At 43.7% G+C, this 26,835-nt stretch overlaps 1 protein-coding gene across 1 annotated transcript in view; it reads left to right on the forward strand.

Annotated features, from left to right (window-relative positions):
- The window catches only part of LOC147019084 (agrin-like), a 182,989-nt gene that overhangs the window by 16,498 nt on the left and 139,656 nt on the right, over positions 1–26,835 (forward strand). The window lies entirely within an intron of this gene.

Here is a 26,835-nt window from a genome sequence, read left to right on the forward strand (position 1 = left end):
GTCATGTCGAATGTGCCATGCTCGTCGTGCTGCCTCAAAGGCCTAAGGGTTTTGTTGTTGCACCGCCTGAGTATTTTTCAGAACATTGTTGTATTATAATTGATGCTAAACTTAAGTGTGACATCAGCAAGAATAGTTATGATGCAGGACTGTGTTATGATCATTTAAGCTTTCGTACAATGGCATATTGGTTGTGCTCTGTACGCTTGTAGGGTTGTGAGCAAGCGCAGGGCTTCGGATGACTGGAGTGACCGCAATCTTTTGTCTCATTGAAGACTGATGAGTGATGACTGTAGTGCAGCATTCATCTGGTGGATAGAGATTGTTCAGTGTCCAAAATGGTACCCGCAGGCGAGCTGTCTCATGTTATCACAGCTGCGAACCAGTTAGGTCTTGCTGTGTCAAAATGAGATTTAGACCCCACCCACCCTATCCTCTTCCAAACCCACCATTCTACACCGCATCTCCACTGACTGTTACTTTCATTGAACAAATAAATGTATTTCAGTATCAATGTATCGTGAACTAGAAGGGCACTCGGTAGAGCGTATACCTCCGCCACGTAATGCCTGATCCACGAGAACATATCGGGCGCAATCAATACATTTTTGAAATATCATGCTATGCAGTAATATATCGTTTTTGAACCTTTTCTCTCAATGGTGAAGAATCACTTTAACAATTAAATAATTCTCTTATCCATATCCGGATTCGGATCTTCACCAAAATTGTAACAAATCTTCCTTGTCACACTGACACCCAACTTGTTCACCAAGTTTCGTCTGAATCCGTCCACCACTTTTTGAGATATCGTGCTATATATCGGTTTAGCCCGATCTCTCAATGGTGAAGAATCACTGAAATAATTCGAGTAGTCGGATCTCATCCCTGTCACACACCAAACTTGTCCACAAAATTTCATCCGGATCCATCAACAACTATTTGAGATATCCTGCACACAGACAGACAAACAAGCCAGTAGGTGACATGGATGGTCGCTATATAATTGCATACTAGTCATACAGTTTTTGGCGGATCTGGCTGAAAATCTTTGACAAAGAGGTTTATTAAAGTGCGCATAAAAGTGCTGAAGCAGATTTTTGATTTTCGAAATAAATAAATATTTTCGGATTTTTTTCAAAAATGTCAAAGTCCCGTTGCTAGACAACGGTGGCGTCCATAGCAACGGTGCTCAAAAGCATACAACTAGATCCTGGTATGAACCTACCAGTCAAGTTTCATCAAAATCGGTTGACTCCTCTGGCCTCCATAGCTGTCCATTACATACAAACAAACAGACAGACGGAAAACCTGAGAATAACGGTAGTCTCGCGACCACCCAACAAACAGACAGAGAGAGGTAAAAACATAACCTCTTTCACCGTCAGTGGTGGAGGTAACACTAATCGTAATCCAGCATAACCCTTAAAGATTCTCATCGAATGCGATGAGAATGTCATCAGATTTGTCAGTTCTATACAAGCAGTGAACCAGTATATATATATATATATATATATATATATATATATATATATCCAGCAATCTGTGTGTGTGTGTGTGTGTGTGTGTGTGTCTGTCTGTCTGCGACCGCCGTTTCTCGACGACCGCCAGTCCGATCTGATTAAAACTTGCCAGGAATATTGCCGGGGCCCCGCTGATGTGCGTTTTCAAGGTTTGATATTAATCGGACAAGCGGTTCCCAAGTTACGGCCATTTATCTGTCGACCAATGACAAGACACGGTGCTATGACATCACGAATGACGTCACAATTAATGTTTGTTTATTTATTTATTTATTTATTTTGCACTATTGACGGTCTGATCTGATTGAAACTTGCCAGGAATATTGCTGGGGACCCGCGGATGTGCCTTTTCGAGGTTTGATATTAATTGGACGAGCAGTTCCCAAGTTACGGCCATTTATCTGTCGACCAATATCTGCGAGAGAGGGGGACGAGAGAGGGTGGATGAGAGTGGGGGCGAGAGAGGAGGGGGTAGAGAGGAAGGGCGAGACTAGGGGGGATAGAGGGGGGCAAGAGAGGGGGAGAGAGTGGGGGCGAGAGAGGGGGACGGGAGAGGGGGGATGAGAGTGGGGGTGAGAGAGGAGGGGGAGAGAGGAAGGGCGAGACTAGGGGGGATAGAGGGGGAGCAAGAGAGGGGGGAGAGAGAGGGGTGAGAGAGGTGGGAGAGAGAGGGGGGCAAGAGAGGGGGAGAGAGAGGCGGGCAAGAGAGGGGGAGAGAGAGGAGGGCGAGAGAGAGGGAGGGAGAGAGGGGGAGGGAGAGGGGGGAGAGGGGGTGAGAGAGAGGAGGTGTCACAATTCAAGAGAGGGGAGAGAGAGGAGGTGGTGAGAGTGGGGGCGAGAGAGGAGGGGCGAGACTAGGGGGGAGCGAGGGGGGGGGCGAGAGAGAGGGTGCGTCACAATTCTTCTTCATTTGATATGACGTCACAATTGACGCTGGAGACCTGAATATGTTTCCCAGGTGTTTCCCAAGTTATGGCCGTTTATGATACGGTTGGTCCGATGTAATTGAAATAATGCCCCAATCCAGTCATCGTTTACGCACCTACGGGCCCACCCCTACGGGCCCGTACTAGTATATGGGAATTTTGGGAGGAAATCTGCATCACTCTGGGCCATGCTCACCAATGTCGGGGGACCGTCCATAGGCACTGTCACATCGAAGAACTGACACATAAACCAGCATGAACCGTGTTCAGAAGTTCCCTCCCGGAGCGGGGAAATTCCCTCAAAAATAAATTGCGGATTGATTGAGCACTGTAACACTGAGTGATGGCCAGACTAAGTCAAGTCCCACAAAGGAATTGGGTCATTTACTGTAAAAGTTGGTGCTTAGTCATATAAATAAACAGCATTGTAACTAAATGTGATGTTTTTGCACAATAGGTCATGTCTTCGTGCCCACCGGTATCTGATGTTGCAGAGGAAACAGGATGACACAAAATCATCATGTGATGAAGCAGGTCCCATTTCCTCCACACAAAGCCCATCGGTTTGATTGAGGACTCTGTGTGTTTCCTTGCAATCATTTGCCAGGAATGTCATGGTAAACTGCAGCTGATTAGGGGGAAATGCCAGTGGGCTGCGAGCCCGATAAGCTGTTGGAATAAATAAACAAGTATGTCAATAGCTAAATAAATAAATAACCAATTCAACAAATAAATAAATAAACTACAACGACACTTGGTAGTAGAGCACATACCGCCACCAGGCTGAATAGTTTACATTTTGTATCCCACCAATAGGTCGTATATGAATCCAGACCTGAACCAAAATCTAATTGGCTTGTTCTTGTCACCGAACCAACTCATCCACCAAGTTTTATCAAAATCCATCCACAACCTTTTTTGAAATATCAAGCTACATATCGTTTTTGGCCCCATCTTTCAATGGTGAAGAATCACTTCAAAAATGAAAAAATTATAGCATCTAGATCTTGACCAAAATCGAATCGCTTAGTCCTCGTCACACACCCAACCTGTCCATCAAGCGTCGTCTGAATCCATCCACAACTTCTTGAGACAAGTCCAACTTGTGTCGGAAAAGTTGGACACGAGTCAAACTTGTGTTACGAACAGGAAAAGGGAGAGGAAGGAGGACACAATAATCTGCAACTACTGTAATACAGTTGGGTTAGCTTGGTGAAATGGGGGTAGAAAAGATCATGGGTAGAGATGGGTGGATGACATGAGATTGGGGTGGACCACATACTTGGTGTACATTTTTCTGGAAATGAAGCAGACCTTTTGGTGCTTGGTAACAGCTTCCTTTGTTTAATAAACGCAGGCATCTCGTTATCCAGGAAAGTGTTTATATTGGCCACCTTTCAATTAATTCAATGCATATTCCCTTTCTGTTCAGTTGTTTTGTTGATAACTAATCATAGAATTTAACATCCTTACACTTGCACATCACTCGCCTCGAAGCCGTCTCGCCTGGGTTTGAATCCTGACCCAGCTATAAACTGTCATCCTGGTGTTTCACAGGTATTGATGTGTGTACCATCCCTTTGATGGACATTAAACTTGGCGTCCTATCTGCCGGCATTAGTTGGCGGACGTGAAAGATCCCACAGTGTCCACCAAGAGTATGCGAGATTTTGCCGCCCCCTTTGCCAGAATTGCAAACTCCTGCTCCAACGTGCAGGAGGTACATGTTAATTTCATATGCATCCTGTGGCTCCAGTTGCATAATTGCTGGGAGCACAGCTGCTGTGCTGCTGATGCAGTGCCCTTTGTAGGTTAGAGCAGGAATTTGGAATTTGCTCTTGGTGCCAGCAAAAGCTTGCCTACTCTTCCTGAAAGACACCGGAGGATCTTCAACACCAACCAGCTAATCCTAGCAGATGGGTCACCATCGAGGGACGAAGCTGGACACACAGCTGGACACACAAAGACAATGGACACAGGACACACATATTTATGGCTAGCTCGGGGATTCAAACCCAGGCAAGATGGCTCAGAGGAGAATGTGCATGCGTCGAGGCCAATGGCTTAGGTTATCCCGCTAGCATTACAGGGTGCATCAGCGGCACAGCCACGCTCCCAGCAATGATTTAACCAGCAGCCATGGGCTGCACACAAAATGAATGAATGACCCTCTAAATGTTGAGCATAAGTGAAAAAGCAGCTCAAAGCATTTTTCAAATCTTCGGTATGGCTCAGCCAGGGCCAGAATTCAGCCGCTAACATACCAGACTAAGAGCGGAGGCTGTAACCACAATGCCACTGAGAATGGTGCAGAGGTGCACACAATTATCTCTGAGCTGTCTAGTCTGGGTTCGACCTGACTATAAACTGTTGGATTGCTGTTTCACAGACAGGATGTTCCAAAGTAAAGTGCAACGTTGGGTTCAGGTCGGCTGCGAATGACTCGTGCAGGGTCAGAGTCTAGAACTGCCAACTTATCAGACTCGGAGCTCTAACTTTAATGCAACCGAGGTAGGAAGGAAGTAGGAGTGTGGGAAGAGGAGGATAATGGTCTTGACTCTTGAGGAATGGGTGAAAATTGCCATTTATACCTATTGAACCCATTTCCAAACCATCAGGATCTTTTTTTTTTTGTCCTTATAACGAATTTTCTTATTTCTGGAAATGAAATCACTTTGGCAAGCAGAAACAACTGAAATCATAGCTTTCATTTCTCTGGAAATTGAGCAGTCGAGCAAAATAATTATCGACTTTCAACAACAGGTAACTGGATTATTGAGCAATCGTTTTTTGACAATTACAGCAATGGGTGTGCTTGCCCATATAATGATCGAGTTTGTTGCATCGTGCTCGCTGTTGCAACTTGGACAATGGGAACCTCTCACAGTGAACCTGTCTGATGCAATGGCCAGAGCCAGTGCCTTCAAAGGTTTTGTCTCAAGGGCTTGGGAAGTAACGGTCATGTGCGAAACAAACGGACATGCAGCTGTCTTCTTTTTTGTCCTCCAGCACCATCCCAAACTCAGGAGATAAGTTTCTCCTGTCATCACCAACTTTTTCTTCATTCCTCCACCTGCAAAAACATTGCATCGGCTTATCCCCCCCACAACACCCTCCTTCAATACACTTATCCTCTTTCACCTGGATGTACCTGGATGTCTTGAATGTATATTCTCGAGGTCTTTGGTGAGCATTCATTTATTATTCGTCGATGCACAGCCATGGGTGAGGAAGAGGTTCAGATGGGTGTGTGCATATTAGGAGGTGGGTAACAAAAAGCAATTATCCTCAACATTTTCTTACATGATAAATAGATGGTATTTTGTCTGTGACTTGTTGTTTTTTTTGTCTCTCACAAACTTAGCCTCTTACTCATCCAGTCATCCTGATCAGCTCAAACGTGACACATCAGAAAGTGGAGAAATAGAGTGACTATTATTAAGTTAGATTATTGTTTTTAGTCATTCTTTTAATTTTAGGGTGCTTAAAGTCAGGCTTTGTCCGACAGGTTGGTACAGAGGTAGTGAGTGCACTTTACATACGAGTTGTTTAGTCTGGCTTGGATTCCCTCCCACCGAACTATAAATTGTTGGATTGGTGCTTCGTTGGCCGGGCGTTACATCACAAAGTGCTTCGTCCCTCGAGGGTGACCCGTCTGCTCGAATTAGCTGGCGGTCCTTAAAGATCCCACGGTCTCTTTCACGAAGAGGAGAGAGGGGGGGGTTATCACCGGCACCCTGAGCAAATTGCAAATTCCTGCATAAGTCAGGTTTGGTAGGACATCAGGCCTGGCCAGCCGGTTCGTGAAAGACGTGGACCAAAAAAAACGTCTCCTGGCCAACCCCAACAAGAAAGTTGGAATAGTTGGAGCCATCAAGGAAGCGATAGTAGTTAGAGTCAGGGCTCAAAACTTAAGCACAAAAATTCATCAACCCTTATAATAGCTTCATCTTATTTACTTAATTAAATATTTTTGTTGTCCCCCCCCCCCCCCACACACACACACACACACACACACACACTCTCTTTCTTTCTGTTGTTCTTTTTGTTCTGTTACGTTGTACTCCGTTTTATCTTCTCGCTCCTTCCATGAGCCTCGACTCTGTCTACATAAAAAAAAAACTCCTCTTGCGATTCTGCAGACTCTGGACCTTGTAGATGTGAGGTGGGCAGAAAGCAAGAGAACGTTTGTTCACAAAGACTTGGCTTGATGTCAACAGAGATGTCTTCATCACTTTCCATCAGCATCGCGTAACTCTTCCATGACCATAACTTGGCAGCGACATGAGATAACTTCTGTCCCATCTTGATGTCTGCGGCGTCGTGCTAATCTCTCCGGGGTTTATTTTTAATTTTTTTTTTGTAAAACTGACAACACAGGCATTGTCATGTGCGGTGCCTGAGATGCTCCAACTTGTGGAGATACGTATTTGTTTATTTATTTATTTATTTAGTCTTTCTATTTCATCTGGAGGATTCTGGTGTGGCACCGCATTTTCATAGGTACCATTTTGGTACACATCCCAAAAAGCCATGAGATGGCTTGTGAAGACCATTACATTCCGTGTCCGTGTTCAAATCATGCTTTGGCTAACACAATTTAAAGGATACACAACAAGACACAATGAGCCTCCAGTCCGTCCACGTATTCAAACATTGTCCTGTTTCATTAGAAAGATGTCTGCAATCCCATGGTGGACACTTCCTCGAGCATATGCTTTGCATTGGATGGAAGGAACACGTAAGCATGATGCTGACCTCTCTTGCTACGAAGAAGGGTATCATGGTGGTGAGCATACCCCTCTCGACATTATCCATGAATCTGATTTTGTTATCCGCACCAATTGCTGATGCATCTTTTTTTCCCAGGGCATTTTGGATAAGCCCTCTGATGGACATTGGATAATGCTGATGGAAAACCTCAGGGTTTTTTTTAATTTCGATATTTTGCAGAAACGATCCTAATTGTGATTTTACAAAACCCAATTACAAATATTTTATATAAAAACCCAATGCAGTGCTGTAGTAACGTGTCGTGCTATTCCATGGTGGAGCTTGTACCGAACATACAACATTATAAGTTTGTAGACAATGGATCCTGATCCGATGTACCATACTCTATGTTACAGAGCGTTGGTTCTGCCGAACCATTTTTTTGGACAGGAGTCATACTGGGCAGTTTGCCATCCCTCTCCCAGCAGTAGTTAGGGCAGGAATTTGTAACTTGTTCATGGTGCCGGCGATAGCTCGAATATTCTTCGCAAAGGAAATCATAGGATCTTTAACATCCCCCAACTAATTTCAGTAGATGAGTCAGGATTCATTGATGGGTTAGGATTCGAACCCAGGCTTGACAGCTTGGAGGTGAGTGTGCGTACCTCTCGGTCTCGGCCAAGATAATAGACACACATGCACATGTATACATATGTATATATTCTAATAAATGGGTTTTGAACTTGGGTTCCCAGGATCCTGAGTTGATGAGAGTGTGAAACAGACCAACTCAAATATAGCACAATTTTATTGGGGGAATTTTATTGATTACGTACACAAATATGGTGAAATTTTTATTTGACCCCCCCCTCCCTATACATGGCTTGTCCCATGTCTCCCCTTCTTTCCTCCTTATCTGCTCAAACCTCTTTCCTTTCTCCTTCCCTTCCCCCACTCCTTCTATTTGTTCTCTCTCCAGTCCAATTATGATTCTTATTTCATGGAGATTGACAAATTTTGAGTGAATTAGTATTTCATGTTGGTAAAGCCAATATGCACAATCACGTGTTTCCCGCTTTTATTGCATGTGAGAGTCGAGAAGGTGGTGAGTGAGTTAACACCGGGTGGAACGACAAACGTGTATCAAGTCTCATGGTGGCAATAAGTTATTGGTTTTCATACAAACGAGACCGTTTGTCAATGACCTCCTGCACTGCAGTCTACGTACACGTCCACAATAATTCCACGTGAAACGTGGACAAAGACTTGCACTCCAATGGCATAGGTGTGTGTCCAAACCTGGACAATACCTCTTGTGATATTAAAGTCGTTTTTGTCATCGTACATACAAGCTTGGTTATGACTTGTGAGTGTAAACCAAAGTCAGGTCAAGTTTGAACCACCCTCGCAGGTGGAGTTGGACGCATGGAGGGATCTAAAAATGATTTGCATCCTCGGTTCGAGTGAGCCTGTGTCGCGTTCACTTCCTGCATCCTTCCTCTTCCACCCTAAACTTATCTCAAGTCATGTTGGTTGCCTTTCACAGTGAATGATGGATTCCTTTGGTGATTTGGCACAATGGTGTTAACAGGGAATTGAGGAAATGGTAATGTAATGCAGCATTTGTGTGTGTGTGTCTAGGGCATTACCTTTTTACCTTTTGAGCTTTTGTTATCAAATTTTCAACAAACCCTTATTTCTGAGAACTAGCGGGCACTCCCATCCACAGGGCACCCTTCTTGGACCACCTTCGGGGGGTAATGTGTTGCGGCACAGTCTTGGAAATGCATTTTATAATTTTTGTCATTTTTTGAAAGAAGTTTTATTGATCACATCATGTGATACTCCATATCATAAGATCAAGGAAGATGATTTGTAATATCGGCTACCACCATAGGTGGCGCTATTTCCGCCACATGTCAATTTTGAAGTTTCGGTCACATCCATGTTTGCTCCATGATACTGAATAGAAAGATATGGAGAAAAGGAATTAATAATTGGGTCAAAATCACAGCAAAGGGCAAAGTCACAGTAAGTACCAATAGGCCTTGTTGGTCCGTTTTCCACGCAGCGAGACGGCTGGGTTTTGTAATCGCTTCTGTTCTTTATTTATTTATTTACGATTTGAGCTTCAGTGTGTCTGTCCGGGCGATTACATTTTTTTTTTTTTTACCATTTGAGCTTTTGTCCTGAAATTTTCAACAAACTTTTATTATGAGAATATGGAGAACACGAATTAATAATTTTTAATTTTATTTTTGGCTGTTGCTTTTGTCGAGTTTAGTTATAAGTACAAAGCAGACGCGGACAGGCTATACATTTTGAGATGCTTTCCATTTTGTTTTTGCCATCAGGTCATCTGCACATTGCTTGATCAACTCAGAAATCTTGGATCTTCCTTTACAATAAAACTTCCAGATCTGGCAGATTTTTTTTGGGCATTTTCAGTAATACCTGCGATGTTTTGCTGATGGCAATGAACACAGCTGCACTTGCAATGAACAAGTGCTCACGTCGTTATCACCAATTTTCTTCCCTCGTACTGGGTGTCGTAACGTACACGAAGGGATAGAATAGACATGAGAAACTTGATAAAGAACGACGCAAGCTAGCCTGAATAATGAATGTAAAAACACTGCAACCATTACAAATTTCATTTCCCCAATTCAATCTCAGTGCTTGAATCTCAGGAAAGTCCCCAGCTATACGCACTACGCAGAGGTGACTTTTCATGCACAATTTTCTGTATTTAGAATCTTGCATGCATATTGTTAAAAAGCACATCATCCGGCACATGTATGCACGCACGCACATTAAATTGTCGGTGAGAAGCGGTTGTTACCAATTTTATTAGCCCCCGTTGGACTTCGTCCGAAACGGGGGGCTTATGGATTTGGTCTCGATTTTCATGTTCATGCGTGCTTGCATGTGTGCGTGCATCCGCAACCATATCTCAGACATGTATAGATCGATTCTTATTTTTACTTGGCACAAAGCCAACACATGATGGTGTACATATGCACGTCATTTTGTTTCGAGATCAGATCCAAAAGGGCCGAATGGCGGCCATTTCCTTTGTAAACAAAAACCCGGTGTCGAACACGTCCTCAACCATTCCTCGGACATACATTTACCAATTTTTCTCTGTTAAGCAATTGGTTCACTTCATCTGTCTGTCTACAGACGTCGGTCTATAATTGAGAAACGACTTGATTTCGAATTAATTTTACATTTTTCACACTGCAGAACACAAATCGGAACATGAATCAGAACGCAAACCTGTAGTTTAGCAGTACGTTGGCTATTTATTTGGCAAATTGTACAGAATGTCATCCCAATTAATAAGGTAATTAATTGTTTTACTCTGTCTGCCTGTCTGACAGTCAAATAAAAATTGAAAATTATTCCAAACAGGAAATTTACTGTTTTTAAAGACATCGTAAAGGCCACAAACAACAGACACGAATAACTAATTTAACATGTTAAATAAGATGGTGTAAAAGGCGCTGCATCAACGGCAGTAAACTTCTGAAAAAAGTTTTTTTTTTCTACAGCCTTTAAAACTTTGATTTTGTTTAAATTGAATTTATATACTCGAACACTGTAGAACACAAATCACCTTCTTTCACTTCCAAAAACCTCCAGTTTCACAGTACTTGGCCAAAATAGTATGTCATTTTATGCCATCTCGACCAATGAAATTTGCCGCTCATACCCTCAGCATTGGGGAATATCAAGATTCCGACAAAATTGTGGCTCGTAGGAAATATAGACTGTGCTCTGAAATGCAAAGCAAGAGTTTAAAAGACCGCTAATTCCCATGTTCTTTTTTTCAAGACTGTGTGGGGTTAGGTGTTCGATGAACTCAAGTCGTTATTGCTGTTATACGTCCCTCCCGTCCTAAGGGATGATATATTGCCATGCTAAGTGCCGTATTTAATTGATTTAAAGCTATGTATGTATATATATATATATATATATATATTGTTGCGGATCTGGAAACCATATGCATTCAACATTTAGATGTCCCAAAAATCAGTTATGTCGTTAAGTATGTGTGTAGTCAGATCCCCTTCTTTTTTGTCTAGTGGGAGAATCAAAGGCGTGCGTTGCGATTTCTTTTAGTTAGGTTATTACATCTAACAAGCCATCTAACAACCATCCCATCTGCATGACCCCTCGGCCCATCACGATCCACCACCAACCAGCTGCCTTCTCGCACCCTGACATGCCAAGGCAAGATCTCGCGGTTCCGGTTTCTCGCCTCCCACAAACGTTGTAACTCTTTCAGGACGACCTTTGCAACATTGATACTGTTACTCGTCAAGTATGAACCCACGTGGAAGAGTGGCTGGGGTTTCCCGGCAGGGGCCGTTGCAGCGTTGACACTGTTACTCGTCAAGTATGAACCCACAAGGAAGAGTGACTGGGGTTTCCCAGCAGGGGCCAAGGCCCCACCCCGGAAAGGTGGGCCGTAGGACCCTGACCAATCAAAGGTGGGCAGCGAGGTGTGTTTCACCAAGGACCCCTCCCCATTGAGGGAGGTCAAAAAATCCCCGAGCACTTTCTGAGAGCAGAGTTTTGGTGGTTTTTGGGGTTGTTACGAAGGTTGTTCGGAGGTTTTCGACTGGGTTGTTGTTGAGCGTGTAGTTCTTTTGAAGCGGAGGGTTGAGCAGAAGGTTGTGAAGGTGGCGAACATGTTCCTGCTGGCCCTCTACAAGGAAAGGAAAGAGTGACCCAGACCCCCCTCCGTGGACCCCGCTATTCACGACCTGAGCTCCGCCACGAGCCACGAGTCCCAGACGTGCGACTGGGGACCAAACCAACGACAATTGTCAGGTGCCGCACCATGGAGCACCCCCTTCCTGCTGGACCCAGCTGGACTCTGACCCCCAGCTCGTCTCTCTCCTCGGCTGCGAGGGTCCAATAAAGAAGTCTGGGTTTATTTTCATTTGTGTGTGTCTGTGTGTGGGCCCATCTTGTAAGTAGAACTGAATAACTGTTTTGGGATCATTGTAAATATTTCTTGGATATTCACGATAATGCTTGCTTTGTGTCTTTTAATTTTTATTGTAAATAATCAATTGTAGAAATGTCCCCAGTTCGTTTCCGTCCCTTCTTGCATTGGTCCAGCATGGTTCGGATCTGAGTTTCGGCGGGGTTTTATCCCCGGTAATCTGACAATTGTAGCCGGGACGTCCTGGGTAGGCCCGCTCGACTGCATCCGAGCCGGGAAAGTGGGTGGCAGAGTGGTAGTCAGTAGGTGTAATTTTACCACTACCATAAGAGTGAATCTGGTTCAGCCAGGCGTTCCTAGGGCGTGAATCCTCGGTATCCGAGACCGCGTGGTCACTTAGGTACATGGGGTCTTGACAAAATAACCCTACGCCACGTGGTCGAGATATTGGCATTCCACGGTCAGTTAAACGACCCGCCGGCTCGCGGAGTTATCCGAGCAACGGCCTACAATTCCGGGGAGTCTGGTGGAGACGACGCAACTTTCCCCACCTTGTGGTTGTTCTCGCCACCGACCCCCAGCCCGCAACAATATAAATACATATATACATATTTATATATGTATATATATGTATATATGCATGACCTGTCTTGAGTTTGAGAACACCCCCATTTTTCCAGTTTTTACTGAAATTTAAGCAGTTTAATGTTTCAATGTACTCTGAAATTAAAGCACATTGCAGATAAAATTGCAATATGCTTTAATTGCAATTGCAGACAAGTCTGGAGACGGCGATGGTTCACGAGCAATGTACACGGTTCGCCTTTTTTATTTTTTTGACCTTCGAAGGGACGCCACGGGCAAACTTGGGGGAATCGGGAAAAACGTAAATGATGAAAGTTGTAGTACTCAAAGAGCACTACTTGCATACCAACTTTCATTCAAAACAGTTGAAAACCCTCGGAGCTCGATGCCCAATTTATTGATTTTTTTTTGACATTTTCTAAGTTCGTGACCTTGTGACCTTGACCTTGGGACGAAAATGAAAAATCAAGCTCCGTGGGGCTATGCAGGTGCCATTGGGCCAACCAAATACTGAAACCCCTGCCAGATTTGACAAACCCCCTCTGAGAAGATGTAACTTAAAATCGGCTACCCCCTAAAAACACATGTTTTTTGGGCGTGGCTCCGCCCATAATTGGCGCAGCACACCCATTCTCAGGAAAACACAACTAGATCATGATATAAACCTCCCACCCAAATTTTATCAGGATCGGATCAAAACCCACGGAGCTATGCTCGGGACAGACAGATGGACGGACGGAGGGACGGACAGACAGACGCACCCATAACGAATATAGTGGTCACTTACTGACTCGTGAACCAATAAAAACAGAAATCATGGAATCTTTTTGTTGAACAAAATTTAATCTAAATTTTTGACTCAACAAAGTAGCCACCTTTTGTAGATATAACAGCCAAACATACTCGTGGCATTCTTTCCACAATGGAAATCAAATATTGTTCGGAAAGTTCTTCCTAACACTGTTGCAAAAGTTCCCACAAATGTGTTGCACTTGTAGGTTGCTTTGCTTTCACCCTTCTGTCCATTTCATCCGAAACCAGCTCGATGTGGTTCAAGTCTGGAGCTTGTCCTGGCCATTCCATGATTTGAAGCCTTCCATCTTGTTCTTTTCTTCTAAGGAAGTTCTGATAGCCTGGAGGTATGTTTTGGGTTGTTATCTTGCTGTAGGATGAACCCTTGACCAACTAGGCATTGACCAGAGGGTATTGCGTGGCGCTGCAAAATGCTGTGGTAGCCCTTTTGGTTCAGGGTGCCAGTCACTCTGTGCAAGTCGCCGACCCTGGATCCAGCAAAAGAGCCCCAGATCATCACGCTTCCTCCATGTTTGACAGTTAGTGTCACACACTGAGGAACCATCCTTTCACCTACTTGATGGCATACAAAAACCCTGCGTGATGAACCGAATATTTCAAATTTTGATTCATCATTCCATAAGACCTTCTTCCAGTTTTCAGTAGTCCACTGGTGGTGCTTCATGGCCCAGGCAAGCCTCTTTTTCTTATTTTGCCATCTTAGCAATGGCTTTCTTACTGCCACTCGACCTGTCAAACCTGCAGCTCGAAGTCTTCTCTTCACAGTTGAAACTGAGACTTCCTTACTTCGACCAGTGTTAAGCTGTGCCTGAAGCTCCTGTCATGTGAGCCGCCTATCGCGCAAGCTGTTGACTCTCAGAAACTTGTCTTCTGATTGTGTCGTGGCTTTGGGTCTGCCAGACCTCTTCCTGTCAGAGTTTCCTCCATTTCCATGTGCCTTTTGATGGTGTAGGAAACTGTACTCACTGACACCTTGGCTCGCTTTGCAATTTATCTAAAGAAAAGACCAACACTTTGAAGGGTTATAATGGTCTGTCTGACTTCCTTTGTTAATTGTCTTTTTCTCACAATTATGATAGCAATATACTACTTCCTGCAGTGCAATATTGTCCAAATAATGCTTCAGAGGGTGTAGCAACAAAGTCTGTTCCAACACTGCTTTTTACAGACAGAGGGTTTGTAACTAATCAACAAAAGTTGGGACACCTGCAGGAATTGTTTGCATCAACTTTCAAGGCTTAATTTACTTCCATTGCTACAGAACAGCTGCAGCTGCTAACCCATTACTTGTTCCCTGAAAAGGGCCTTTTTTAACAACTCTGAAATTTACATTATTTTTCAGTTTTTGGTAACCTAAACTTTTTTTTAACCTCTGGCAGTTTTCCGCTTCACTTTGTACCATTTCAGGTTATTCACTGGACTTTAACTGCTTAAATTTCAGTAAAAACTGAAAAATGGGGGTGTTCTAAAACTTGTGACCGGTAGTGTATATATAAAATAAATGCCAAGCCTGATACGGTATTTGTGCTTTAAGTAACCTGAAATTCAAACTCTCCCGTTGTTTGGATGTCAGTGGTGATTTTGTGGATGAAGGCAAGAAAAGGGGACTCAAAAATGAGCACTGCGAGCATTCAAACCAATTTCCACCCCAACCCCCATCCCCACACCCTCCAGTTTTCCCACACTCTCCCACACTTGATGAATCTCTCAAGCTCCGTATCACACAGCCTGTTTTGCAGCTGGGGCTGGATAGCGGAAAGTTTAATTTTGGGGTCCTGTTTCTTCATCACCATCATTACAACACTCCTACCACCCCCTCTCCCACTACCATTTCCTTGGGAATCCTTATCCCTAACCCCCAACCAAGCGCAGCTTTCATAGCCTCACCCTTTCCCTCTTGGACAAGTCCAGGGCCTTTGTCCCTGTTCTGCCACCACAGGCTAGTTGCCATAGTCACCGTGTTTAAATCGACCTCAAGGGCAAAGGTGGTGGGGGTTGTGGTCTCACCGCACCACACTTTTACGTTCTTCCAAACACCCGCCTCCTCCCGGACACTTTTTTCCCCACCAGTCTCTCCTCTGCCTGCTCATTAAACTGAAATCCAGGTTAAAGTTGGAACACTTGCTTTTTATTCCGCTTGTACATCTCAAACTCTTTCATCCTCTTGGTTTATCTATATTATTGCAGCGGTTCTTAAAACACGTCCTTGTTATTATTTTTGTGGCTGTCGCTGGCACTTTATCCTTGCTGAATGCTGTCTGTCTCTTTTCCTTTTGTGTGTCTGGGCCCAATCCTCTCATGGCCACGGTATCACTTTCAAAGGGGATTCTTAGTGCTCTGAGCTCTCCCTAGCCCATCCTAATTCGCTTTCCTTCCTTTTGGGAATCTTTCTGCCCATACCAATGTTCCTGCGAATATTTCTATACCGGTTATCATGGAGTATGGGAGTACTCCATATGGAGGGATGGCTTAATTTTGGAGCTGAAAATGTTCTCGTAGTTGGTGAAACGTGCACTCTCTTTGCTTTTTAGAAATCCTTTTCTGGTCGTGATCGTAGAGAAGGGTTTAAAGGCAAACAGAAGGCAGTATTCCACATTCCCTTTGACTGCGAGCAAAGGATTATCACTGGGTGGTTACCTGTGCAGAGAATGTGACACTTGTCTGAAGTCCACCCCCTCCCTTCCCCGAGTCCTACACCCTACACTTGTATCCATTGTCTTTGTCGTTCCTCGTCCCAAATATTCTCTCTTATACTTTATGAGTTCATCATTGAGATCGCTTTCGAAACCATAGCTTACACCAACAGTCATGAAATAACATTACAGAATGCATCATGACTTGGTGCGAACAAAATGGAGCATGCATAACAAAAATAAAAAACATGCATAATATGTTCTTATAAGAGTTATTGTACGAAATCAGCCTTTGGTGAATGAGAAAGGAAAGTGGTTTGGAAAACACAAACGAGGAGAGAAACCGAGACGTCCGGTCGAACAGACTGGTTGGACTTTGAAATGGGAGTGTGCCTTGAGGAATGAACACAAAGGCCCCTTATCTCTCTTCATCCTGCAGGTGCATTCCTGAAACATTTTTAAACAGTTAAAAAAAAAGGAAGAAAAAAAAAGGAGAGATCTACTAACATGGCAAGTTTCTTGGAACACAGTGATATATTAAGGCCGTTTACCTGACTTGCTTTAAAAGGAAACAATGAAAGCGTACATGCTAAAAGGGTAAGTATATTTTGGGAGCAGCCAGGTTAACCTGAGTCTTACAGGTAAAGTTTAAGTGGCTCACCTTAAAGGTTTTTTTTTGAGACCACCCAGCTTTTCATTCAATTTGGCATCAACTGCTGACACGTCTATGGACACATGTTCACCCTACCGGGAAAAATCGTGGGATTATTCTGTCTTAATAGGGGCCATCTACATATTTACATAGTGAATGTGAAGCCTGGTGTTGGCTTAGTGGTTCGGGTGGCTGGCATCTTAGGGTCCTGAGTTTGAACCCCGTTGGCTGCTGAATTAACACCAGGTGGGGTTGACTCAGCCTGTCATCCTCCCGAGGTCAGCGAAATGAGTACCAGTGTACTGATGTAGGGGAACAGCATTAGCGACACAGCCATGCCCCAACAAAATGATAGCTACCTGACAGCCAAGCTGCCTTACACAAGAAGAAGAATCCTGAATGTGGAAGAGGGAGCGGAGCATGAGGGGGAAGGGAAGTGTGGGAATTCTGCTACTTTCATTTTGCATATGCAATATGTAGATGGTTTTTTTTCACTTCTATTACAAAGACATGTTGTGTTGAACGAGAAGAAATGTTTCCTTCCTCTGGTGGCCTGCATTGTCTAAATGTAATCGGTTATTTGTCAGACCTTACAGGATGTGGGGATAGGGGAAAGAAAGAGAACATGGGAGAATTCCACGGGATCAAAATTGGAATAAAAATTCCCTCCACGTATTAAAATTCCTTTCATGTGTGAAACCCTTTAAATCTTGTATTAAAAAAATAGAACATTGTTTTGCTCCTGATGTTTTGGGGAAATTATTTTTGACCCAACAGTGTTATCTTTTTGCTTTGGCTGAAAACTGCTCATTCCAGATCGGCATTTTAAAGAGTGTGTGCATGCTGTGCTTGTGAGTGTGTGTGAACTGGCAGGAAAGCCAAGAGGTATGTACACTCGCCTGAGCTGTCTAGCCTGGATTTAAATGTCGGTCCGGCTATAAACTGTCATCCTGGTGTTTTTCAGGCAGGCAAGACATCAATGTGTGCTCCGTCCCTTGGGTGGACGTTAATCTGGGCATCCCGTCTGCCAGTTAAATATCCCACGGTCTCTTTTGTGAAGAGCAGACGAGTTTTCTCCAACACCCTGAACACATTACAAATTCCTGCCTAAAACAGTGGGTAGCATTTGGTCTGGTCTTCTTGGATATCCCTTGATACCAGGTTACAATACTTACAATCTTAGTGGTTGTTGTCGGGTTGAGCAGCTTCTGTGCTACAAACAAATTCAAGTTTCCAGATTGCTCGCATGTCAAGTACAAACAGCGGCCTTCCAATACAAAGGGCAACCATGATGGTGTGTGTGTGTGTGTGTGTGTATGTTTTAAGTATCCAGCCAGATTAACCTGTGGGTAGCATTCACGTTAAAGTCGGTCAGATGAATCATCCTTCACCATGTTCTCCACAAACGGATGAGTGCACATGTGGCACCAACCTAAAGAACTCTACAACTCTGAGTGCTTGGTTCCAGCAGTGAAGGGTTCTGTAATGTTGTGGAAACATCAAAATGAGTAACACTGAGTGTGCATACCTCCAGGCTATCACTGGCAGGATAGCCGAGAAGTATGCACACTCGCCTCTTCTCCTTGCTTCTATAAACCGTCATCCCGGATTTTCACAGGCAGGGCGATTCATCAATGTGTGTGCCGTCTCTCGGATGGATGTTGCACTGGGTATCCAATCTGCCAGCATTCGTTTATGGACGTTAAAAATCCTGTGCTATCCTTTGCGAAGAGTAGGGGATCTATTGCTGGCACCCTGAACAAATTTCACATTCATCCCCTAACTACTGCTGGGAGAGGGATGGAAAACCACCCAGCATTACTGGCCCAGAAACTGCGTCAGCAGAACTTACACTTTGTACACAGAGTGTGGTCCATCCCTCAATCAGTCAATTTTCAACGTCCAATTCTGCTCTTCTAACTGATCTTCGAAGGACAAATTGCTACTTCTCGTTAACTGAATTGGATGCCACACCGAAGAAGCTATTCTGAATTGAGAAATGATGAGGAACACTAAGTTTCACTTCTGAACATCATACCAATGTATTACTCCTTCAGATGTCAGTCATTGTAAATTTTCTTTGGTAATCCAGACAACAGGAATTATTTATATCTGACAAAAAGATAAGGGATGTGGTGGTTTGGGGGTGGGGGTGTCAACTGAGACGAAGGCAAGCCATGATGTAAAGTTCTTGTCTTTAATGATGATTATAATCAGAGATCAAGTATATCCGCATTCAATTGCAATATCCGATGTGTTTTCATCTTTGTACAGTCATTTTTTTTCGAATCGTCATTTCGACAAATTTCTAATCACGAGCCAGTTGCCCGTTTCTGCACGGGATTCTAACCGGGGTAGGGATGGAGAAGGCAAAAATGCAAATGGAATCTTCTGTCATTGAGCCAGCAAGCTGAAAACAACATTTTGCATTTATTGCCATATCTGATGCAATTTAAATGCTCTAATGGTGCTGATGTGCTCCATTTGAAACTGTTTGTTCGATATACAGGTTGTGGACAAAAAAAACATGGAACACCTGGATAAATGATGGACACCAAGTATATTGAAAGCAACGGCTTCCACACAGGTGTGGCCCATGTGTTAAATAAGCAAAAAAAAAAAAAAAACATCCCACCATGCTTAGGGTCATGTGTAAACATGCTGCACAGGCCTGGTTGCCTATAATTATGGCTCGCTAGCATGGTTGCAAGAGGAGACCTCAGGGATTTTGAAAGAGGGGGAATTTATGGGGCACATTTGGCAGGAGCTTCCGTGACAAAGACAGCTCAACTTGCTGATGTTTCATGAGCAACGGTGTTTCTGATGATGTCGGCCTGGAACTCTGGAGGGAAAGACATCATCAGCAAAGGGCAACAGTGGGCAGAAGCTCATCCACCAGGATCGTGATATCCGTGCATTAATTTGAAGTGCAAGGTAAAGTAGGTGAGCAATTACAGATCAATTGCCTGTAAATTTCAACCTCGGGCGCGAACAACCAGTTTCATCAAAAACGGTCAACCGAGAACTCCACAGAGTGGGATACCATAGTCGAGTTGAAATGCACAAACAGCTCATCACACCTGGCAATGCACGTTTGCAAGTCCAGTGGTAAAATGAGAGCAGACAATGGACTACTGAGCATTGGAGAAACGTGATATGGTCAGATGAATCATCCTTCACCATGTTCTCGACAAACTGACAGTTGCACGTATGGCGCCAACCTAAAGAACTCCACACCCTGAGTGCTTTGTCACAACAGTGAAGGGTTCAGGTGTTTCTATAATGTTGTGGGGTGCATTTTGCTGGCATGGTCTGGGTGCAGTCATTCCCTCAGAAGGCAAGGTCAATGCCAATCACTACTTAATGGTACCGAGTGATCATCTTCACCCCATGTTGCAGCATTTCTTTCCTGCCAGGAGGGGTGTCCTCCAGGATGCCAATGCCCCCATCCACAGAGCACATGTGGTCACCCAAAGTTTGATGAGCACAACACTGAAGTTATCCTTTTCATGGCCTTCTCATTCATCAGATCTGAACCCAATCGAGCATTTTTGGGATATTGTGAAACGACGCCTGAGACAGCATTTTCCACCTCCATCAAACAGATGTGATTTTTATTTTTTTTTAAAAAATTACACGCTCTCTGCTCATGGAAGAGCTGTGGCACGGAAAAAATGTCAGAACACAACACAACAAAGGGAACAGCAGAATAAAAGGGGGGAAACAGCAACAGCAGGGCGGAGTGAGAAAGTAGACGGAGATAGACAAACAAGGGATGCAGGTAACGACGAGGGCTAGGGAAGAGCGCAAAAGGTGAACAAGATGGATACATCAGCAAAATTTTGCGAGTCATGAGAAGTGGTTTAACGAGGATAGAAAAGATCATTATTTTGGATGGGGGACTTGAGATGGTGGTGAATATCTGTCCTGAAGACCTGGAGGGAGGAATGAGATTGAAGAGAGTATGGAAGGTGGTTCCACGGGTGGGGTGCAGGAATTCATTCTTCCCCACAGTGGAATAAAGAGAAGCTCGCTCATAAAAGTCTAATATTAACCTGTGTCGGCAGACAGGTAGAACAACGAATGGAATCAACTGAGGTTTTGGGCTCTTTTGCTTGACCGGAGGGTTAACCCCCGAAACGTCAGGTTCTCTTTACTTCCCACGGCGGTTAGCATACCTCGATGGACGTCTTGTTGACTTCATCCCTTATTCTTCACCATGATTTGGCTGCCTCTCTCGTGAGCATACCACAAGGATCAAGCACATTCTCAATTTGTAAAATTACGAAGCAGTCGTCTTTCTCCATTTTCCGATTTGTATCTCTATTGAATTGCTCTTCACGGTTTCTCTGGTTTGTCGCACTATCTACAGTAAGTCGGCCCCTTGATGAAGCAGCTTGATGTCTTTGATGCCCTTAAACGTCATGATGGGTTATGTTTCGTTACGATTCATGCCATTGAAATTACTAGTCATAACCAGTAGCTGGTTATTGAAGGAAGCCTCGAAGTTGGCATGATACGAAAGCTTGAGATCAGTGCTGCTGCAGAGCATCAGTGTTGCTGAAACAGTTTCTTGGCAAGGGCTACACTCGGTGGTTTGCCACTGTATTCCCAGATGTAGTTGGGGCAGGAGATCGCTCGTCGACTATATGTGAAGGACACTGTCAGATCTGTTTGTTTCGGCCAACCTGTTTAACGTCCATCCGAGAGACAGCACATACATTTATGAATCACCCTGCCTGTGAAACACTGCGATAACAGTTTATATCTGGGTCGGGATTCAAACCCAGGCTCGATAGCTTAGAGGCATATGTGCATACCTCGAGCTAGGTCATACTGTCAGCTCGGTTGAGAGAGCATTAGTATTGTCATTTCTGGTCATCTGACAACCTTTCAGGCACTAATTATGCGCAGCATTAGAAAATTTCTATTATTATTACTTTTTCAATACTTCAAGAGCTCCCCATGAAATTAAAGTTAGGCAGACACTGTCCGTCATGGTGTCTGTCTCTTGGGGGTTGTGAACAACTATCGTTGATGACAATGTTGCCTGCATGGAGGACTTCATTGCCCCCTGAACTGTCACCGTGAAGTTGGGGTTTCGACCACTGTTCTTTGACCTTTTCAGTAAAGCAAAGGTGCACACTCATAAGTGTCACACAGGTGGAGTGACAGAGGAGAGCCAACTTTTGTCACACTACGAGAAAAACGTTCTCCACAAAACGCGTTGCGTGAAAGTTGGATGGTGGATGCCGACCTTTACAGTCTCTAGCTCGCAGAGCGTCCCCCGATGGAGCGTTATAATACGAACCACATTCACGCACAAATCAAGTCATTTTGTGGCACGAGTCGTTTCGAGCTGTTAGTCATTATAGCATTTTTACTTTTATAGCATTTCAATATAAAATTTTTGAAACTTTTCTTCGCAACAGTCATTATAGCATTGTCAAGTTTTGAACCTATCAGCTGAGATGCTCTTTCATCCATCATTGGCAAACTCAGTCACTGTGATGGTGACGCATGTGGGATTTATATGAGAGATGAGATCAGGGCAGATGTGAAGAAGTTCAAAACCACAATCACGCAAAATATTCTCCAGCCTGAGCTGTGCGGGCAGGCAGTCAGGCCTCACAGACCTTGGTAACACAACGCTGGAATTTCTGCATATCTCGGATGTCTGGAAGTTAATATAGTGCTCAACGAAGATTTTGACTTCACGTACCTCATTCTAGCAACATTGTATAATGGGCCAGTTGTAGCCACTTGAGCCAATGAGCCATCCCATGACAAACTGGAAGGGCACTTGGGTGGAGCGCATACCCCCGCCACACAATGCCTGACCCACGAGACCATATCGGGCCCAATCCATTTTTGAGATATCGTGCTATATATCAGTTTAGCACTATCACTCAATGGTGAAGAATCACTGAAAAAAATTATCAGATCCGGTTCCGGATTCGGATCTTCACCAAAATCGAATCAATTCGTCGCGGTCACACACCCAACGTGCCCACCACGTCCGAATCCGTTCACAACTTTTCGAGATATCGTGCTATATATCGGTTTAGCACGATACAACACACAGAATGTGTAACCCGGGAATCAGGAGACAAGAGGGGCGGGAGAGGGAAGGACAAAACAGTGGGGAACAGAGACATTAGGAGATCTGTGGAAGGGAGAGGGATGGGGCGGGTAACATGGGGTAAACAAGATGGACACCACAGGGACTTTCAGGAAGGAAAGCAGGGAATTTTGAAGGTGGGTTTGGGGTGGATTAACGAGGGTAGAAAACATCATGACTTTGGATGGGGGAAGATAAGAGATGGTGGTGAACAGATGTTTTGAAGACCTGGACGGAAGAGTGCGATTGAAGAGAATGTGGGAGTTTGTTCCAAAGGTGGGAAAAAGAGGAATGAAAGAGTGAAGGTGAGCAGTGATTCTTGATTTTGGTAGTTTTAACAGAAGGTGGTTGCTGGTGGACCTTGAACGCCCTGTGGAAATATTGGGGAGGGACATATGGCAGACAGAGCGGGCGGGGGGGGGGGGGGCGAGGCCGGAGAGGAGACGGTAGAAGACAGAAATACTTCCGACCTGCCTGCGGTGAGACAGTGAGATACCTAAAGACTAAGCCTCACCACGAGAGATACCAATGATCCTAAATGCCTTGGTTTCCACAGCATGAAGCCGAGAAAGGTGAGAGGCAGGAGCACCAGCCCATAGGGGAGAGCAGTACTCCATCAGGCTGCGGATAAAAGCTTTGTCTGTGGTCAGCTGCTCAGGTGTGCCGAGGAAGGACTTTGCATGATGGAGGATGCCCATTCAGCGACTGGCTTTGGACGCCAGCTTGGAAATGTGAAATTGACATTTATTAGTATAGAGATGGATGAGTTGAAGATATTTGTGTTTTATTTAGTCCAGCCGTTTACAGTTTATATTCCATTGTTTTGCACATGATGATCCTGTTGCTGCTTTTAGTACTCCAACCTTGAACACTATCACTCCCCCCCCCCAATTTGTGGCAGGCAGGGTATTTCCTGAAAACTTTGTTGTGGGGTTGAAGTGCGTGACTTGCGCCTTTTGTCTCATCCTTCAGATCAATCTGCATTCTATCAATTTTTCATCTTGTTTTTACTTCTATTACCAAAAATCATTATGTAACTTTCGGAGGTTAAGTTTTAACAATATTCCGTTGTTTGACATGTCAATCTGAGGATTTATGTTTTTGTAGTACGATATAAAACTCGTGCTCATAAATCGATTTTTTGATAGGACATTCGGAGACATCAGACTACTACTACATGATTGATATATAATTAATTGAAGAGATGACAGACAAATCAACAGAGTACTAGTAAATGGAATTTTTTACTTGGAATCCAACATGGGTTGTGTGCTCAGATGGGGGGTGCCAAGGTCTGTCTCATAAAAATTCAAGGCACTATAATCAGACAGAACCCCAGGGGGTGGGCCCAAAATTTACACTGCTCTCACATATTCTTGCCATGTAGTGATCATCACTACCAAGTTTGGTAAATTTCCGCACAACCATTTAGGAGGAAAACATCCCAGAAAAAAAATCGCTTTGTGGAAATTCACAAACTTTAAATTTCTCACTGAAGGTGGGCCAATATGTGCACTCCCTCTCGAGGACAGGAATATTGATGCTCGTGTTCCTCAATGATGTTTAATCCTACATGTATGAATAAGTTATTTAATATACAGTGCCTATAAAAAGTCTCTGCCTGATGTTGGCTTAGTTGTTAAAGGTGGCTGATTTGCGGTGGGGTTGACTCAGCCTGTCATCCTTCTGAGGTTGGTGAAATGAGTACCAGTGTACTTGGGTAATAACCATTCAAGGTAACCTACATTGGAGTGGTGACCTGTCCAGGACTGTACTCCTTGCCAATGAAACTGCATCAGCAGCCATATGTATGTTTTTGCCATGAAAGGAATGGTATAATATTATTATTATTATATAAACTCTACACGCCCTTTCAAAATTTTCACCTTTTATTGCCTGAAACTTGGAATTAAATTGCTTTGAATCAGACTTTTCCCACCTTTATTTACACATCGCAACCCACAACTTCCAAGTGAAAAACAAATTCTACAAATTTCAGAAAATTAATTAAAAATACAAAACTAGAATATCTTGGTTGGATAAGTGTCCATCCCCCTTGTAATAGCAATTATAAATTAGCTCAGGTGTAACCAATCACCTTCAAAATCACACACTAAGTTAATTGGCCTCCACCTGTGTTAAATTGTAGTGATTATGATTATTTCAGAATAAAACCAGCTGTTCCTGTGGGAACGGCTGGCTTGGCAAGTGATAGCAAGCTGATTGGTAATGGCACCGACCCACAAAAAAACGAAACATCGCCAATTTCTTCACATTTTCAGATTTCACTCCGGATTTCGAGTTATTTAGTCCATGTGATCCGATCCTCCAAATTCAAATACTACTTCGATGATATACTTTCATTTGTCTGTGAGAGTCGATCGTGGAAAATCGCATCATATAACGCATGAAATCACTCCAAGCTCCTAATTTAAAAACTATAGCACTTACAAAAGGTATGTACACAGCGATTTGTAGGAATGTAGACGATGCATTTGATGATACAAGTGAGAAAAGTGAAAAAACCCCCATTTTGACTGCTTTATTGTCAATAAACCATTGCGGCCTGTTCCAATTCGAGGAATTGTTCAGCAGGCCAAAAAAACATGGCGGCTTCAGATCTCAGCAGGTTACTCAGGAAACGCCAAAATATCCCATCGAGAGTGAGGTGGCCGAGGATATGCCTGATAAAGGATGTAATTAAATTTGGCTGTTAATTATCTTCAAAAGGAGTGTTTTCATTAACCCAATCACCCAATTTTCATTCTTGCACTTCCTTGGAGTTTTCTTAGTACAAATGCAAAGTTTCAGGCTGCTAGGTTTTATAGTTTTGGCGTTATGGAGGAGAAACACTGACACACACACACACACACACACACACACACACACACACACACACACACACACACACACACACACACACACACACACACGTTTATTAGTAAAGAAGATTCTTACAATATAATTAATCAGATAATTATTCCTCCGTTGCCAATTGCGCTTAACCAACAAATTGTGGATTTTATCACACTTTGTCTGAATTAACAACTTTGTGTGAAAACTATTCCAAGTATTTGTTACTTCCTGCATAAAGTATGAAATTGTTTGTTAATCTTTAACACTTGTTTAATTATCCACATTATATTACACTACTTTTATACCGAAGGTTCGGATGAACTCTTGAATCAGTCCAACATGGCCCCATATCCAGCATACTATAAGTGACACCGCGTTATGCTGAAAGGGTGACAGTGTGGCCGAGACTACCATCACCATGATACATGTCAGTATCATAACGTTATCAATTCATCTTGTGCAACGGGTACCTTGGGGGTGCATCACACTTAAAATTGTCTAATGAGATGATTGGTGGATCTGAGGAGCATTGTTCCAGTTTTATACTGTATATTTCCTTTCCCTCTCCCCTCCACCCCTCTTATCTCTGTATGCACAGCATTAGGTATTCTGATTCATTGTTGTTTTTAGGGGACACGTAAACGTGGTTTAAGGTTGACTTGGACTTTGCATTCCAGAAGAAAAAAGGTACAGCGAAGTTGAAACTTCAGGTATGCGGCGTTTTCAGTCCATGCTTTGAAGTATTAATCATTCGTGAAGTTGCGACCCACCCAGATGGTCTTTGAGTGGTCCAGAGAGATGAAAATCGCAAGGTGACAAGTCTGGAATTTATGGGGGATGATTTCGAACTTCCCAACCCATATCTGCCGGAGCAGTACATATCATACTTGTCTTTTGAGGCCAAGCATGATTGTGCAGTAAAGTTACGCTGACACAGACGGCATATGTGGCCATCTTCTGTGTATTGCGAGTGTGGCTTCATTGTGTAACAAGTTACTCGACTGTGCATTGAAAGTCCACATTGATTAAACCATTTGGAGTCCCAAAACCATCGCC

Source organism: Eptatretus burgeri, chromosome 10 (genome assembly GCF_056783735.1).
Source record: "Eptatretus burgeri isolate ZD-2024b chromosome 10, Ebu_testis_v1, whole genome shotgun sequence".
NCBI lineage: Eukaryota > Metazoa > Chordata > Myxini > Myxiniformes > Myxinidae > Eptatretus > Eptatretus burgeri.